Genomic DNA, 16,318 nt, shown 5'->3' with positions numbered 1-16,318 from the left:
TTGTGTCTTTGTTGAAGATGATGTTTAGCATTTTAGCATTCAAGACTCTTCAGACACGGATTGCGAGAACGCCTGGCCTGAGAAATTGACACCCGAGTGAATGGAGGCGAATGCACCTGCTTAAGTTGAGGAAGGCAGATCACCAAAGGCGGCAGGAGTCCAGTGGTGAGGATGGGGTGAGTAACTGGGCCTGACTGGTTGGATGATGCCCCATCTGTATTGGGCTTCTTCCATAACAGATGCCCAATTAGTAGATAAATGTAAGGCAGTCTAACATTTCTCAATGACTCTCTTACAGAGGTCGGGAGAAGCTAAGAAGAAGGAGAGAAGAGACTCTACAGTGGGAGAACCACTTTGGGAAGAGCAGGATCAGCCCCTTTATCATTTCGGTTTCCCTCTTCTGCTGCACCTTCTTCAGTTCGACAGTATCGCTTTTTTGGTAATCTGGCGACCGGAAGGATACACTGTAAGTATTCCAAATGTGGCAAAATACCAGGCTCTAGTTTCCCCAGGCACCATGAAATTGGGGCACACACCCCATGCAGTGGGGACCGAGCAAGCCGTAAAAAATGACTCCTCCTCTTCCTGGCCCCAAAGCCAGAGCAGACTCGCCCACCAGCCCTGTTCAAAGCAGGCCTTGACCAGCCACAGTAAGCATTGGAACCCTGGCCCACTTTGAGCAGGGAGAACAGTATGACTGGTCTCCTCCTCCCTCAGGGTTTCCATCTTGCCCTGACCTTGCAGCTTTCAAAGCAACCCAACCGATGTGCCAGGCGTTAGTATCTGATCAGGACTTGGCTTCCAAACCTCACCCAGACTAAAGGTCCATGGGGGAAACTTGAGCAATCTCTTGCTTCTTTCCCTACCTTATGAGACAGTGGTGAGGTTAAATCATGAGTGGGGAGCACAGGAAGAGATGGATGGACATTGCCCCAAGCTTTTGGCCAAAGGGTGAAATGAACAATTACTCAGAACATTGCCTAACACAATGTCTGTATCATTTACAGTTACTTCTGAGGAACAGCTACAACTGGAAACAAGGTCAGCTTCATGTTGTTGTTGTTGTTGTTGTTGTTGTTGTTGTTGTTGTTATAGCCCAGTAAGCTTCCAGACCACCTTGGGTTTATTCTCTCTTTTTGACAGTTAAAGCACCACATTTTCATTGATGCCAGGAGATGTTGAACAGTAGGGCACACATCCTGGGGTGCCTCTGTTATGGCACAAGAGATATTCCCAGACTGATTGGGCAAGGTTCGGACCACAATGTGTGTCTGGACATTTAAATTTGCATTCTGATTGGGCAAGACCTCTAGGGTTTTTAAATTCTGTCTTGATCGAATTGGGCAAGATCTCTAGGATTTTTAAATTGTATATGGAATTGGGCAAGATCAAGGCCTGTGTGGACCTCGATTTTTAAATTGCATCCCCGAGCTTGACCTTTACAATTGTATTCTGATTGGGCAAGACCTCTAGGGTTTTTAAATTCTGTATGGAATTGGGCAAGATCGGGGCCTGTGTGGGCCTCGATTTTTAAATTGCATCCCCCAACTTGACCTTTACAATTGTATTCTGATTGGGCAAGGCCTCTAGGGTTTTTAAATTCTGTATGGAATTGGGCAAGATCAGGGCCTGTGTGGGCCTCGATTTTTAAATTGCATCCCCCAGCTTGACTGAGCACACAATCTCTAGGTTCCCTTAGAGTGAATTGGGCATGATACCATTTTTTTAAAATTCCATGTTTGGGCAGCTTTAAGCCAGTGGACTGGAGTCCCGTGAGCTTGGAATCTCCAATGGCTCAACTGGGCAAGACAATTGGTGTCTTTAAATTCTGTCAGGGCCTTGTGGACATATTTTTCAGCCAGGGGTGTAGTGTTAAATTTGGATCGACTGACCACCCACTTTTATTCATGCTCATGATAACGTCTGAATCAAATGGATCACGTTGCGTGTTTTATATGCGCTGTGTCCCAAGTCTTGAGTGACCCATGAAGAGATGAGTTCTTCTTTAGTGCGCTCATGGCCATCTCGGATCCTGATTCCTTACTCAAGGAAAGCATTGATTTTGAATGCTGGGCTCAAGGTTTTGATGCTTTTGTGTCTATTGATAAAATGGAAGGAATCATTTCACATGCCAATGTTTAAATTGGTTGTGTCATGCAAGGGTTTTGAGAACTGTCTGGACTAAAGAAATAGTTTGATTGCCTTGTCAGCAAGAGAGGTGCCTGCAGCCTAGGCGGCAACCATGCTATCTTGCACAGACACAAAAAGCCTTTTGGAAGGTTGTGTCTTTGTTGAAGATGATGTTTAGCATTTTAGCATTCAAGACTCTTCAGACACGGATTGCGAGAACGCCTGGCCTGAGAAATTGACACCCGAGTGAATGGAGGCGAATGCACCTGCTTAAGTTGAGGAAGGCAGATCACCAAAGGCGGCAGGAGTCCAGTGGTGAGGATGGGGTGAGTAACTGGGCCTGACTGGTTGGATGATGCCCCATCTGTATTGGGCTTCTTCCATAACAGATGCCCAATTAGTAGATAAATGTAAGGCAGTCTAACATTTCTCAATGACTCTCTTACAGAGGTCGGGAGAAGCTAAGAAGAAGGAGAGAAGAGACTCTACAGTGGGAGAACCACTTTGGGAAGAGCAGGATCAGCCCCTTTATCATTTCGGTTTCCCTCTTCTGCTGCACCTTCTTCAGTTCGACAGTATCGCTTTTTTGGTAATCTGGCGACCGGAAGGATACACTGTAAGTATTCCAAATGTGGCAAAATACCAGGCTCTAGTTTCCCCAGGCACCATGAAATTGGGGCACACACCCCATGCAGTGGGGACCGAGCAAGCCGTAAAAAATGACTCCTCCTCTTCCTGGCCCCAAAGCCAGAGCAGACTCGCCCACCAGCCCTGTTCAAAGCAGGCCTTGACCAGCCACAGTAAGCATTGGAACCCTGGCCCAGTTTGAGCAGGGAGAACAGTATGACTGGTCTCCTCCTCCCTCAGGGTTTCCATCTTGCCCTGACCTTGCAGCTTTCAAAGCAACCCAACCGATGTGCCAGGCGTTAGTATCTGATCAGGACTTGGCTTCCAAACCTCACCCAGACTAAAGGTCCATGGGGGAAACTTGAGCAATCTCTTGCTTCTTTCCCTACCTTATGAGACAGTGGTGAGGTTAAATCATGAGTGGGGAGCACAGGAAGAGATGGATGGACATTGCCCCAAGCTTTTGGCCAAAGGGTGAAATGAACAATTACTCAGAACATTGCCTAACACAATGTCTGTATCATTTACAGTTACTTCTGAGGAACAGCTACAACTGGAAACAAGGTCAGCTTCATGTTGTTGTTGTTGTTGTTGTTGTTGTTGTTGTTGTTGTTATAGCCCAGTAAGCTTCCAGACCACCTTGGGTTTATTCTCTCTTTTTGACAGTTAAAGCACCACATTTTCATTGATGCCAGGAGATGTTGAACAGTAGGGCACACATCCTGGGGTGCCTCTGTTATGGCACAAGAGATATTCCCAGACTGATTGGGCAAGGTTCGGACCACAATGTGTGTCTGGACATTTAAATTTGCATTCTGATTGGGCAAGACCTCTAGGGTTTTTAAATTCTGTCTTGATCGAATTGGGCAAGATCTCTAGGATTTTTAAATTGTATATGGAATTGGGCAAGATCAAGGCCTGTGTGGACCTCGATTTTTAAATTGCATCCCCGAGCTTGACCTTTACAATTGTATTCTGATTGGGCAAGACCTCTAGGGTTTTTAAATTCTGTATGGAATTGGGCAAGATCGGGGCCTGTGTGGGCCTCGATTTTTAAATTGCATCCCCCAACTTGACCTTTACAATTGTATTCTGATTGGGCAAGGCCTCTAGGGTTTTTAAATTCTGTATGGAATTGGGCAAGATCAGGGCCTGTGTGGGCCTCGATTTTTAAATTGCATCCCCCAGCTTGACTGAGCACACAATCTCTAGGTTCCCTTAGAGTGAATTGGGCATGATACCATTTTTTTAAAATTCCATGTTTGGGCAGCTTTAAGCCAGTGGACTGGAGTCCCGTGAGCTTGGAATCTCCAATGGCTCAACTGGGCAAGACAATTGGTGTCTTTAAATTCTGTCAGGGCCTTGTGGACATATTTTTCAGCCAGGGGTGTAGTGTTAAATTTGGATCGACTGACCACCCACTTTTATTCATGCTCATGATAACGTCTGAATCAAATGGATCACGTTGCGTGTTTTATATGCGCTGTGTCCCAAGTCTTGAGTGACCCATGAAGAGATGAGTTCTTCTTTAGTGCGCTCATGGCCATCTCGGATCCTGATTCCTTACTCAAGGAAAGCATTGATTTTGAATGCTGGGCTCAAGGTTTTGATGCTTTTGTGTCTATTGATAAAATGGAAGGAATCATTTCACATGCCAATGTTTAAATTGGTTGTGTCATGCAAGGGTTTTGAGAACTGTCTGGACTAAAGAAATAGTTTGATTGCCTTGTCAGCAAGAGAGGTGCCTGCAGCCTAGGCGGCAACCATGCTATCTTGCACAGACACAAAAAGCCTTTTGGAAGGTTGTGTCTTTGTTGAAGATGATGTTTAGCATTTTAGCATTCAAGACTCTTCAGACACGGATTGCGAGAACGCCTGGCCTGAGAAATTGACACCCGAGTGAATGGAGGCGAATGCACCTGCTTAAGTTGAGGAAGGCAGATCACCAAAGGCGGCAGGAGTCCAGTGGTGAGGATGGGGTGAGTAACTGGGCCTGACTGGTTGGATGATGCCCCATCTGTATTGGGCTTCTTCCATAACAGATGCCCAATTAGTAGATAAATGTAAGGCAGTCTAACATTTCTCAATGACTCTCTTACAGAGGTCGGGAGAAGCTAAGAAGAAGGAGAGAAGAGACTCTACAGTGGGAGAACCACTTTGGGAAGAGCAGGATCAGCCCCTTTATCATTTTGGTTTCCCTCTTCTGCTGCACCTTCTTCAGTTCGACAGTATCGCTTTTTTGGTAATCTGGCGACCGGAAGGATACACTGTAAGTATTCCAAATGTGGCAAAATACCAGGCTCTAGTTTCCCCAGGCACCATGAAATTGGGGCACACACCCCATGCAGTGGGGACCGAGCAAGCCGTAAAAAATGACTCCTCCTCTTCCTGGCCCCAAAGCCAGAGCAGACTCGCCCACCAGCCCTGTTCAAAGCAGGCCTTGACCAGCCACAGTAAGCATTGGAACCCTGGCCCAGTTTGAGCAGGGAGAACAGTATGACTAGTCTCCTCCTCCCTCAGGGTTTCCATCTTGCCCTGACTTTGCAGCTTTCAAAGCAACCCAACCGATGTGCCAGGCGTTAGTATCTGATCAGGACTTGGCTTCCAAACCTCACCCAGACTAAAGGTCCATGGGGGAAACTTGAGCAATCTCTTGCTTCTTTCCCTACCTTATGAGACAGTGGTGAGGTTAAATCATGAGTGGGGAGCACAGGAAGAGATGGATGGACATTGCCCCAAGCTTTTGGCCAAAGGGTGAAATGAACAATTACTCAGAACATTGCCTAACACAATGTCTGTATCATTTACAGTTACTTCTGAGGAACAGCTACAACTGGAAACAAGGTCAGCTTCATGTTGTTGTTGTTGTTGTTGTTGTTGTTATAGCCCAGTAAGCTTCCAGACCACCTTGGGTTTATTCTCTCTTTTTGACAGTTAAAGCACCACATTTTCATTGATGCCAGGAGATGTTGAACAGTAGGGCACACATCCTGGGGTGCCTCTGTTATGGCACAAGAGATATTCCCAGACTGATTGGGCAAGGTTCGGACCACAATGTGTGTCTGGACATTTAAATTTGCATTCTGATTGGGCAAGACCTCTAGGGTTTTTAAATTCTGTCTTGATCGAATTGGGCAAGATCTCTAGGATTTTTAAATTGTATATGGAATTGGGCAAGATCAAGGCCTGTGTGGGCCTCGATTTTTAAATTGCATCCCCCAGCTTGACCTTTACAATTGTATTCTGATTGGGCAAGACCTCTAGGGTTTTTAAATTCTGTATGGAATTGGGCAAGATCAGGGCCTGTGTGGGCCTCGATTTTTAAATTGCATCCCCCAGCTTGACTGAGCACACAATCTCTAGGTTCCCTTAGAGTGAATTGGCCATGATACCATTTTTTTTAAATTCCATGTTTGGGCAGCTTTAAGCCAGTGGACTGGAGTCCCATGAGCTTGGAATCTCCAATGGCTCAACTGGGCAAGACAATTGGTGTCTTCAAATTCTGTCAGGGCCTTGTGGACGTATTTTTCAGCCAGGGGTGTAGTGTTAAATTTGGATCGAGTGACCACCCACTTTTATTCATGCTCATGATAAAGTCTGAATCAAATGGATCACGTTGCGTGTTTTATATGCGCTGTGTCCCAAGTCTTGAGTGACCCATGAAGAGATGAGTTCTTCTTTAGTGCGCTCATGGCCATCTCGGATCCTTATTCCTTACTCAAGGAAAGCATTGATTTTGAATGCTGGGCTCAAGGTTTTGATGCTTTTCTGTCTATTGATAAAATGGAAGGAATCATTTCACGTGCAACTGTTTAAATTGGTTGTGTCATGCAAGGGTTTTGAGAACTGTCTTGACTAAAGAAATAGTTTGATTGCCTTGTCAGCAAGAGAGGTGCCTGCAGCCTAGGCGGCAACCATGCTATCTTGCACAGACACAAAAAGCCTTTTGGAAGGTTGTGTCTTTGTTGAAGACGATGTTTAGCATTTTAGCATTCAAGACTCTTCAGACACGGATTGCGAGAACGCCCGGCCTGAGAAATTGACACAAGATTGAGCGGAGGTGAATGCACCTGCTTAAGTTGAGGAAGGCAGATCACCAAAGAAGGCGGGGGTCCTGTGATGAGGATGGGGTGAGTAACTGGGCCTGACTGGTTTGATGAAGCCCCATCTGTACTGGGCATTTTCCATGCCAGATGACAATTTATTTTATTTTTTAAGTTCGGCACTGACATTTCTTAGCGACTCTCCTACATAGGTTGGGAGAAGCTAAGAAGAAAGCCAGAATAAACTCTACATTCATCACGTGCACTTTAGTAAGGGCAAGATCAGCCCCTCGATCATTTCAGTTTCCCTCTGCTGCACCGATTGCAGCTCTACAGTATTCCTTTTTTTTTTGCAGAACGATAAAGAGTAGGTATCCCAACTGTGGTCATCCCATAATCCAGAGTGGCACCACTCCGGCCCTCCTGTAGATGTTTGACTACAATTCCCATGATCCCTGACTACCGGCCACTGTGGAAGTCATCCTAACTTTTTTTTTAATTTTTTTTATTTTTGCATTTTTATACCGCCTTTCGTTAAAATATAGCCCCAAGGCGGTTTACAAAAGTTAAAAACATACAATAAAAACACAATAAAAACAACATGCTAAGAGTATAAAAACATATAAAAACAGGCATAAAACAATACAAGAAATAAAAACACCCAGAAGCAGCAGTAAAAACGATTATGTAAAAGCCTGGGTAAAAAGCCAAGTCTTTACAAGCTTTCTAAAAGCCATGATGGAGTCCGAGGAGCGAATGACCACTGGGAGAGCATTCCAGAGTTTGGGGGCAGCAACAGAGAAGGCCCTGTCCCGAGTGTACGACAGCCGGGCCTCTCTCATTGTCGGCACCCGGAGCAGGGCCCCCTCAGATGTCCTCGTCAAGCGGGCAGCAACCCTTGGGAGCAGGCGGTCCCTCAAATACCCTGGGCCCAAACCATTTAGGGCTTTAAAGGTCAAAACCAGCACCTTGAATTGGACCCGGAAACGAACCGGTAGCCAGTGCAGCTCTTTCAAAATGGGGGTGATATGTTCCCAACGGGCAGCTCTGGATAACACCCTCGCTGCCGCGTTTTGCACTAGCTGCAGTTTCCGGATATTCTTCAAGGGCAGCCCCACGTAGAGCGCGTTACAGTAATCCAGCCGCGACGTGACTAAGGCGTGGGTAACTGTGGCCAGATCTGCCCTCTCGAGAAAGGGACGCAGCTGGCGCACCAGCCGAAGCCGTGCAAAGGCACCCCTGGCCACCGCCTCCACCTGAGCTTCCAAGAGCAGAGCTGGGTCCAGTAGTACCCCCAAGCTGCGTACTTGTTCCTTCAAGGGGAGTGCAACCCCATCCAGAACTGGTAAAATCTCCACATCCCGATTGGCTCTCCTACTGACCAACAGCACCTCCGTCTTATCCGGATTCAATTTCAGTTTGTTAGCCCACATCCAACCCATCACGGCCTCCAGTCCCCGGTTCAGGACATCCACCGCCTCCCTAGGATCAGATGACAAGGAGAGATAGAGCTGAGTGTCATCCGCATATTGCTGACAACTCAGTCCAAATCCCCGGATGACCTCTCCCAGCGGCTTCATGTAGATGTTAAACAGCATGGGGGACAAGACCGAACCCTGCGGGACCCCACAGGCCAACGGCCACGGGGCCGAGCAGTAGTCCCCCAGCACCACCTTCTGGACCCTCCCCTCAAGAAAGGACCGGAACCACTGCAATGCAGTGCCTCCGATTCCCATACTCGAGAGGCGGCCCAGAAGGATACCATGGTCGATGGTATCGAACGCCGCCGAGAGGTCCAGCAGAACCAACAGGGTTCTAGTTCCCGGCGTAGGTCATCCACTAGAGCGACCAAGGCAGTCTCAGTCCCATACCCGGGGCGGAAGCCAGATTGAAAAGGGTCCACATAATCCGTATCATCCAAGACCCTCTGCAGCTGGGACGCCACCACACGCTCCATCACCTTGCCCAAAAAGGGCAGGTTAGACACAGGTCTATAGTTGTCCATGCTGGAGGGATCAAGGGAGGGCTTTTTTAATAGAGGTCTTACCACCGCCTCCTTAAGGCACGATGGCATCCTGCCCTCCCTTAATGAAGCATTAACCATCACCTCCAGCCATCTGCCTGTCCCCTCCCTGGAAGCTTTTATTAGCCATGAAGGGCAAGGGTCAAGAGCGCACGAAGTCGCCCGCACACTGCCCAGGATCTTGTCCACATCCTCAGGCCGCACCAACCGAAAAGAATCCAACACAACGGGACCAGATGGTGCCAAAGGCACGTCTGCCGGAACTGCCAAAACTCTGGAGTCCAGGTCAGCACGGATGCAAGCGACTTTATCTGCAAAGTGACAGGCAAACCGATCACAAAGAGCTGTAGATGGCTCCTCCCCCATTGTCCGGGGGGATGTGTGGAGCAATGTTTTCACCACACGAAACAGCTCTGTTTGCCTGCACTGAGCAGACGCAATGGAGGCGGAGAAAAAACGTTTCTTCGCCGCCCCCACCGCCACGGCGTAGTCCCTAAAATGGGTTCTAGCCCGTGTTCGATCAGATTCGTGACGACTCTTCCTCCAGCGTCGCTCCAGCCGTCGTCCGAGTTGCTTCATCGCCCTAAGCTCCGAGGAAAACCAAGGAGCAGAACGGGCTCCACTAAGCCGGAGAGGGCGCTTGGGGGCAACCGTGTCAACAGCCCGGGCCATCTCTCCATTCCAGAGATCAACCAAGGCGTCGACAGGGTCACCAGCTCTGGACACTGGAAACTCCCCGAGGGCCGTCTGGAATCCAAGCGGATCCATAAGCCTCCGGGGGCGGACCATCTTAATCGGCCCACCACCCCTGCAGAGGGCAGACGGAGCAGTCAAACTAAACCCCACCAGGTGATGATCTGTCCATGACAAGGGAGTGGTCTCAAATTCCCCCACCTCCAGATCATTTATTTCCCGGTCGGCAAAAACCAGATCCAGAGTGTGTCCCGCCACGTGGGTAGGGCCCGATACCAATTGAGACAGGCCCATGGTTGCCATGGAGGCCATGAAATCCTGAGCCGCACCCACTAGGGGGGCCTCAGCGTGGACATTGAAATCCCCCAAAACAATAAGCCTGGAGGAACCCAAGGCCACCTCCGAGACCACCCCCGCCAGCTCAGGTAGGGAGACTGAAGTGCAGCGGGGTGGTCGGTACACCAGCAGAATCCCCAGCCTATCTCGGAGGCCCACCCTCAAGGACAAACACTCAAAATTCTGAGATTGCCTGACCGGGCACCTGGAAACAGGGAGGGTCTCTCGAAAGATGACTGCAACGCCTCCTCCCCGACCCTCGAGGCGGGGCTGCTGCACGATCTGGAAACCTGGAGGACAAAGCTGAGAGAGACCGACCCCGCCCAGCGGATCCAACCAGGTCTCCGTCACACATACCAGGTCAGCACGCTCATCCACAATCAGATCGTGGATGAGAGATGTTTTTGCGTTAACTGACCTGGCATTCAGCAGCAGCACCCTAATCCTCGAAGGAGTGTTCCCAGAGCTCCCTAGGGTCAGAGGGTTGGGAGAAGGGCCAGAAAAAGGAACAGGCCTCAATTGCCTGGACCGTTTTCCCCTGTAACGGCCTGCCCAACTCCCACCGCCATACCTCCCTCTGCCCGCTACCTGTGATATTGCCGCCCCCGCTCCAGACCCACTTTTTTGCTCCCCCAGACACATCTCCCCAGACTAACCCACCACGGCTTCTTGGCTTAATTAAAAAACAAAACAAAAACAAAACTTCAACTGACTTGGATGTATGTCTTTCTGCATTAACTTGAATTTTTTTCCAAGCTATTCCAACCAGAGATGCACATTCCTAGTTGTCAGCATCGCCAGAGGTTTCCAGAGGCCTCTCCTTTTTAAAGGTAGCTTGCTTGTTAAAATCGCTATGGATCTCTTCTCTGTGGGATGCTGATGGAGATGCTTCTCCCCAAATAAAACCATAAACCATGCATTCGCTTCACAGTGGGTGGGAGGTTGCAGGACAGATAGGTCCCAACCTGCATGAGGTCTCACTTTTATTGTTGCAGACTTCTGCTGCTTGGTCAGAATTTTAGATCTGGAAAACAGTGTTGGAGAGAAGGACAGTGCACTCCATCCATCGGAGCTCTTTTTATCTCAAAGGTATTATCCTTATTATTGTTATTGCTGTTGTTGTTGTTACTGCAACTTTTAAGAGTGACGCATGCATGCCATATCTCTGTTTCTCTGTCCTGATCCGATCAATCAATTCTGTTCAGTGATTCTTTTCTATTTAGCGGATTGGGGGGAGCAACTGTCCCCCTCCCGGGGTTGTTGCTGGGGTCTACCATCTTCCTTTTTAGATTGCGAGCCCTTTGGGAGCCGTCTTTCATATTTTATCTACATAAACTGCTTGGAGAACCTGTGCTGAAGATTTGTCCTAATAGCAAGTATGGCAGTGAATGACTGCAAATATCAGGTCGGATTAGGAACTCCAGATGCCAGTCCGGGCTCTTGCAGTCCCTTCAAAAGGTAAGGGTCACAAAAACTGCTGATTTTTTAAATCAGCAAGGATCACCATAGAAATCTATCGTGAAAGGAAAAAATAGATGGGGGCGGGGGTGTTGGGACAACTACCTGGGGAACTCTGAAAATGGGCCCAGAAGTAGTAAGGATGACCAGACTCTGTATATTTAATTAAAATTGAATCGGACCTTCCTTTTAAAAACAAAATTATTATTATTTTTAAAGTAACCTGGAAATTGTACTCTCAGAGTGAATGCAGAAGAAAAGTGATGTAACATCAGAGAATCGCTGGGGAAGTGATGTGAAACTGAGGTAATCTTCTGCCTTCTTTTTCAAATGGTAAGTGAAATAAAAGGCAAAAAGTAAGAAATATCTTACATAAAAGATGCATGGGTGAGCAGGCATTTGGGCAAATGGAACCATCCCCCCCGCAGCCCCCCAGCCCCAATCAGTGACAAAATGTGGAGCCCCACCACCACATGGAGCTCTAAAATGGGTCGGGAATTCCCGGATGGTGTTGGGGAACTCTGACTCAATGTAGGCTTCCCAACGTCGGGGTTGGCTGATCCCCGACACCCTCCAACGTGGCCCATCTCAGGCCATGTCCAACACAACTGATGCAGACTTGAACAGCCGTATATTAAGCACCTTCTCTCTTTTTGTTCCGATTCTGCCCCCAAACTGAGCTGAACAGACCCAAGCCCAGAGATGGAAGGGGAGCTGAAAAGGCTGGAGAACAGCAGAGACGCTCTCAAGGCTGGCTTCTACGAATCCTTCGGTGGACTGCATCCTCCCCATGACTCTGATGACAGTAGCAATGGGCCGAGAGAGAACCTACATTACGTGTTCAGGACTACAGAAATCCCCCTCCCCTTGGCCTCGTGCAAAGGGGAGGGAGTTTGTCTCAGCCCCGCTCTGCACGAGGCCCAAGAAGCGGGCCGATTGGCCCTTTGGGTCAGGGGGCGGGGTTTTGCCGGGATGATCCCCGCCCCGTGCTCCTCAGTTTGGGACAGGCATTCCCCTCCCTCCCTCCCTGGTATAGAGCGGGTCTAGCGACTGGTCGCCCAACGGGGCCGAGTAGGAATTTTTGGCTCCCAAAGCATTGGCCACTGTTGGGGTTTTTTTTCGCCTACTCCGTTCTGTGTTCCAGGTGTATAGTTAGAGTTAGGCCGGTCACAATGGCAGTAACAGTGCGGGCGGGGTGGTAATTCGAGGATTAGAACATCGGTGAGCACCCTTGGATATTTAAACGGGTGACTGGTCAATCGCTCCTTTGTGGCCTGTGCGGCACGGGGAGAATGGATTGCCATGAAACCTGCTTCAGGACTTCACCAACCTTTGGGCTGAGCGGTCCGGGGTGGGCGAAGACCTTGAAGTATCCAGATCCTCTCTTACGAAAGGGGGGGTTTGGCTTTGAAGGAATTGGGCGGGGCGTACCTGCCCGTTTCCCGAGCCAGGGTGTGTCGCCCAGTAAGGTGCTGGGTAGGACGTCAGAGTTCTAACCCGGTCCTCTTGGCCCGCACTGTTCTCTAAGGGTGATTAATCACCTGGTGTTCCAGTTCGCCATGTCTTTTGTTACAGTTAATAAAGTTGTGGCCCTTTTACCCATACTAAGTCTACGTGTCTTCTTGGGCTGGGGGCTGGGGACAAGGATTCCACTTTTGTGTGCTGATCAGGCGCACACTGCCTTGATTCTTCCACTCAGAACAAAACTCATTCCGCGCACAGATGAAAAAGATCAGAGGGAACATTCAGAGGCACTCTTACCCCTGGATTTCTGGGTGAACTCCAAGGCCTCCACACATCCTGGGGGCCCCAACATCCTTTTTAGTCTATCCTGGCCCATTGTTTTCCAGGTGACCGAGCATGACTGTTTCCTGCACTGGAGTTGACTTCTGCTTTAAAGACAATGGGGGGAGTGGGGAATGAAATATGTATGATGGAAATATGTTACGCTGCGTGTTGAAATGTTCCTGCTAATGCATATTTCCATAAATATAACTGTTTTTTATTCATACATTCTTGTGAGTTCAGTTTCTGTTTGCATTCTAAAGAACCCACATGTAAATGATACTGCATGTGTCATGGTGTGTGTGTGTGTGTGTGTGTGTGTGTGTGTGTGTGTGTGTGTAAGGGATGGTGCTTAACTTGCAGTGGGGGGGGGGGGGCGGCAGGGGCTCCAAAGGCCTTCAGTTCCAGGCTCCAAAATCACCTCGGTGCACCTTTGGGAAAACTGCAAGGGAAGCTCTGATTCTCTTCTCCACTCAGGGGAAGACAAGGGAAGGTTTTTCTCTCAGTTCCCCATTCTGCTCTACCACTGTGCTATACCAGATAGCACAGTAATAATCGGCCTCATCTTCAGCGTGGATATTGGTGGTGGTTAAATAGCCGTTGTCTCCAGAGGCAGAACCAGTGAACCGAGCTGGGATCCCTTCTCCTCTGCTGCAACCACTACAGTGCACAAAGCGAGGGGCCTGTCCAGAACTCTGTTGATACCAGTAAAAGCTGCCTCAGCAACCACCACTGCTTTTCCTACAGGTGAGTTTTGCTGTTTGCCCCAGGGACGCAGACTGGGAGGCAGGCTGAGTCACACTTGCCTGGGAATGGACACCTTTACAAAAAAGACAAACCAACAGTCAAGATATCCGTACATTAATGCTGTCTTCATATATCACATAATCATTTTCCCGATGTATACTGAAGATAAATTGCTTTGTGGTCAGAGAGCAATGTGATGCGGGCCCTGCATTACCTTACCTGAGCAGTAATGGAGAAGCATCAAGAATAACAGAGTCCAGGCCATGGTGAGCTCTCTAGAGCAGTTTAACTGCCTGAAGTCAACAGAGAACCATGCGGGATCTCCCCCTTCCTTCCTTAAATCCTCCATCGCTGAAGAAAAGCCCCTTGATGCAAATTTGTTCTGTGATCAATGGCTCTGCTGGAGCGTCATAAAGTAAAGTAAAGTTGTGCCGTCAAGCTGGTGGCGACCCCTGGCGACCACAGAGCCCTGTGTGATTTTCTTTGGTAGAATACAGAAGAGGTTTGCCATTGCCATCTCCCACACTGTGTGAGATGATGCCTTTCAGCACCTTCCTATATTGCTGCTGCCCAATAGAGGTGGTTTCCATAGTCTAGGGAACATACCAGCGGGGATTCGAACCAGCAACCTCTGGCTCCCTAGGCAAGTTACTTCCCCACTGTGCCATTAGGTGGCTTGGAGCTTCATAACCTCTCTGAAAATACGTGTTCCTCTAGGAACATAGGAAGCTGCCTTATATTAAATCAGACCACTGGTCCATCTAGCTCACTCCTTTCTATACAGACAGATAGCAGCTTCTGCAAGGTAATGTAGGTGAAGAGATGAAATATTTTTCAAATCTAAGCTATATAGCAATGTAGGATTCAAATAAAGAAACAGAACACACTATTTGCTGTGTATGCTAAACACCTTTTGGAGTTTTTTGATCTTCATAGATGATTCATAGATGCCATAAATAAATAAATAGCCATACAAGTCCTATTAAAACACATTTTGAGAACGTAACCACCGTAATAATTGGCCTCATCTGCAACCTAGATGTTTGTGATGGTTAAATAGCCAGTATTCCCCGATGCAGACCCAGTGAACTGATCTGAGGCCCCTACTCCCTTCTTCCTGGTGTCGTAAATCAGAAGGTGAGGGGCCTGTCCAGGCTTCTGTTGATGCCAGTAGAAGTAGTCACCCCAGTTATTACCACTGTGTCTTGTGCAGGATAGTTTAACGGTTTGGCCCAGGGACACGGACTGAGTGGCCAGCTGATTCACCGTTGGCTGTGTCCTGACACCTTTACAAGAAACACAGAACAGCAATCATGGCCTTAGTACCTTCTCTCTGCTCTCAGATAGCACATCATCGCTAGGTTTCTCCCTTAAATACAGAGCATCAATTGCTCTGCAGTCTGTGCTTCAGCTTATGCAAACTGCATCCTCTCCACACCCTTACCTGAGGCGTAACTGAGAAACGTGAGGAGAAACAGGGACCAGGGCATGGTGGTGAAAGGTGAGGCAAGAGTGTAGATCTGTCTGGAATCTTCCTTCTTCTTTCTTACATCCCCCAGGAACTGAAGAATGGTCCACCATGCAAATCTGCTCACGCTCATTGGCTGTGGTCGAAATGGAACTCCTCCACTGGAGGAGGTGATACCTGAGCTGAGCCAATGACATGAGGTCAAGGTTGACCTCAATGGCATGAGACCAAGCTTGATCCATGATTTAATGTAAACGTAAAACCATAAATTGATGCAATGTAAGTTGCCATAAGTTGCATTCATTTCCTGTCATTGTATATATTTTTTCTTTTTGTTTCTGTTTTTGTTTTCTGGTCGTGGACTGTAATAAATGTTAGCTAATCTCAAAAAAGAATGAAAAATGAAAGGCAATAAATGGCCATTGGGAGGATATACCACACTCTTCCACTGATTAATTTTGTTTGTTACAGAGGGTGCATTTTCTTCTTGATGGATGAAACCGCATATGAACGAGGCCTGTCTCTAAACAATCCCAGAGTTCCAGACTATGTTCTTGGGTAGAGAAAGACATATTTTGGACCTTGATTGAAGCATAAATAGACAATAGAAATAGATTCTTTGTCATTGGCCTGGAAGCCAATGTTAAGAGAGTCCTCTACTCCCTTACCTGAGTAATAACTGAGAAGGGCAAGAATGCCCCTTCCCCTGGCCTTGTGCTGGGGGAAGGGTGATTTGTCCCATCTCCCTAGCACGGGCCCCAAGAGGCTCCAGATTGGGCCTCAGCGTCTGGTGGGAGGGGCTAAGGTTGCTGCTCCGGCAGCTCCCCATCCCGAAGGATCAATTTGGAGCGTGATTCCTCCACCCTCCTTCCCCTAGGAGTAGAACGAGTCTAGAGGCTGGTTGCCCTCCCTGGGGGCCGAGTAGGAATTTTTGGCTCCCAACGCATTAGCCATGTTGAGGGGTTGTTCCGCCTACTCCGTCCTGCTACCCTAGCATCAATGGTTAGA

General features: G+C 48.3%; 2 long non-coding RNA genes across 2 annotated transcripts; both read left to right on the top strand.

Annotated features, from left to right (window-relative positions):
* Positions 1-4,493: 4,493 nt before the first annotated feature.
* Positions 4,494-6,135, top strand: LOC128341726 (uncharacterized). Its single transcript, XR_008314527.1, has 3 exons — positions 4,494-4,736; positions 4,859-5,026; positions 5,568-6,135. It is a non-coding gene; the product is annotated as an uncharacterized LOC128341726 (long non-coding RNA).
* Positions 6,136-6,554: 419 nt separating this feature from the next.
* Positions 6,555-12,914, top strand: LOC128342113 (uncharacterized). Its single transcript, XR_008314782.1, has 2 exons — positions 6,555-11,310; positions 11,530-12,914. It is a non-coding gene; the product is annotated as an uncharacterized LOC128342113 (long non-coding RNA).
* Positions 12,915-16,318: the final 3,404 nt, after the last annotated feature.

The sequence above is a fragment of the Hemicordylus capensis genome, chromosome 2 (assembly GCF_027244095.1).
Source record: "Hemicordylus capensis ecotype Gifberg chromosome 2, rHemCap1.1.pri, whole genome shotgun sequence".
In the NCBI taxonomy this organism is placed as follows: domain Eukaryota; kingdom Metazoa; phylum Chordata; class Lepidosauria; order Squamata; family Cordylidae; genus Hemicordylus; species Hemicordylus capensis.
Note: the sequence above shows the minus strand (reverse complement) of the source record. Positions and strands in the feature narration are given on the sequence as shown.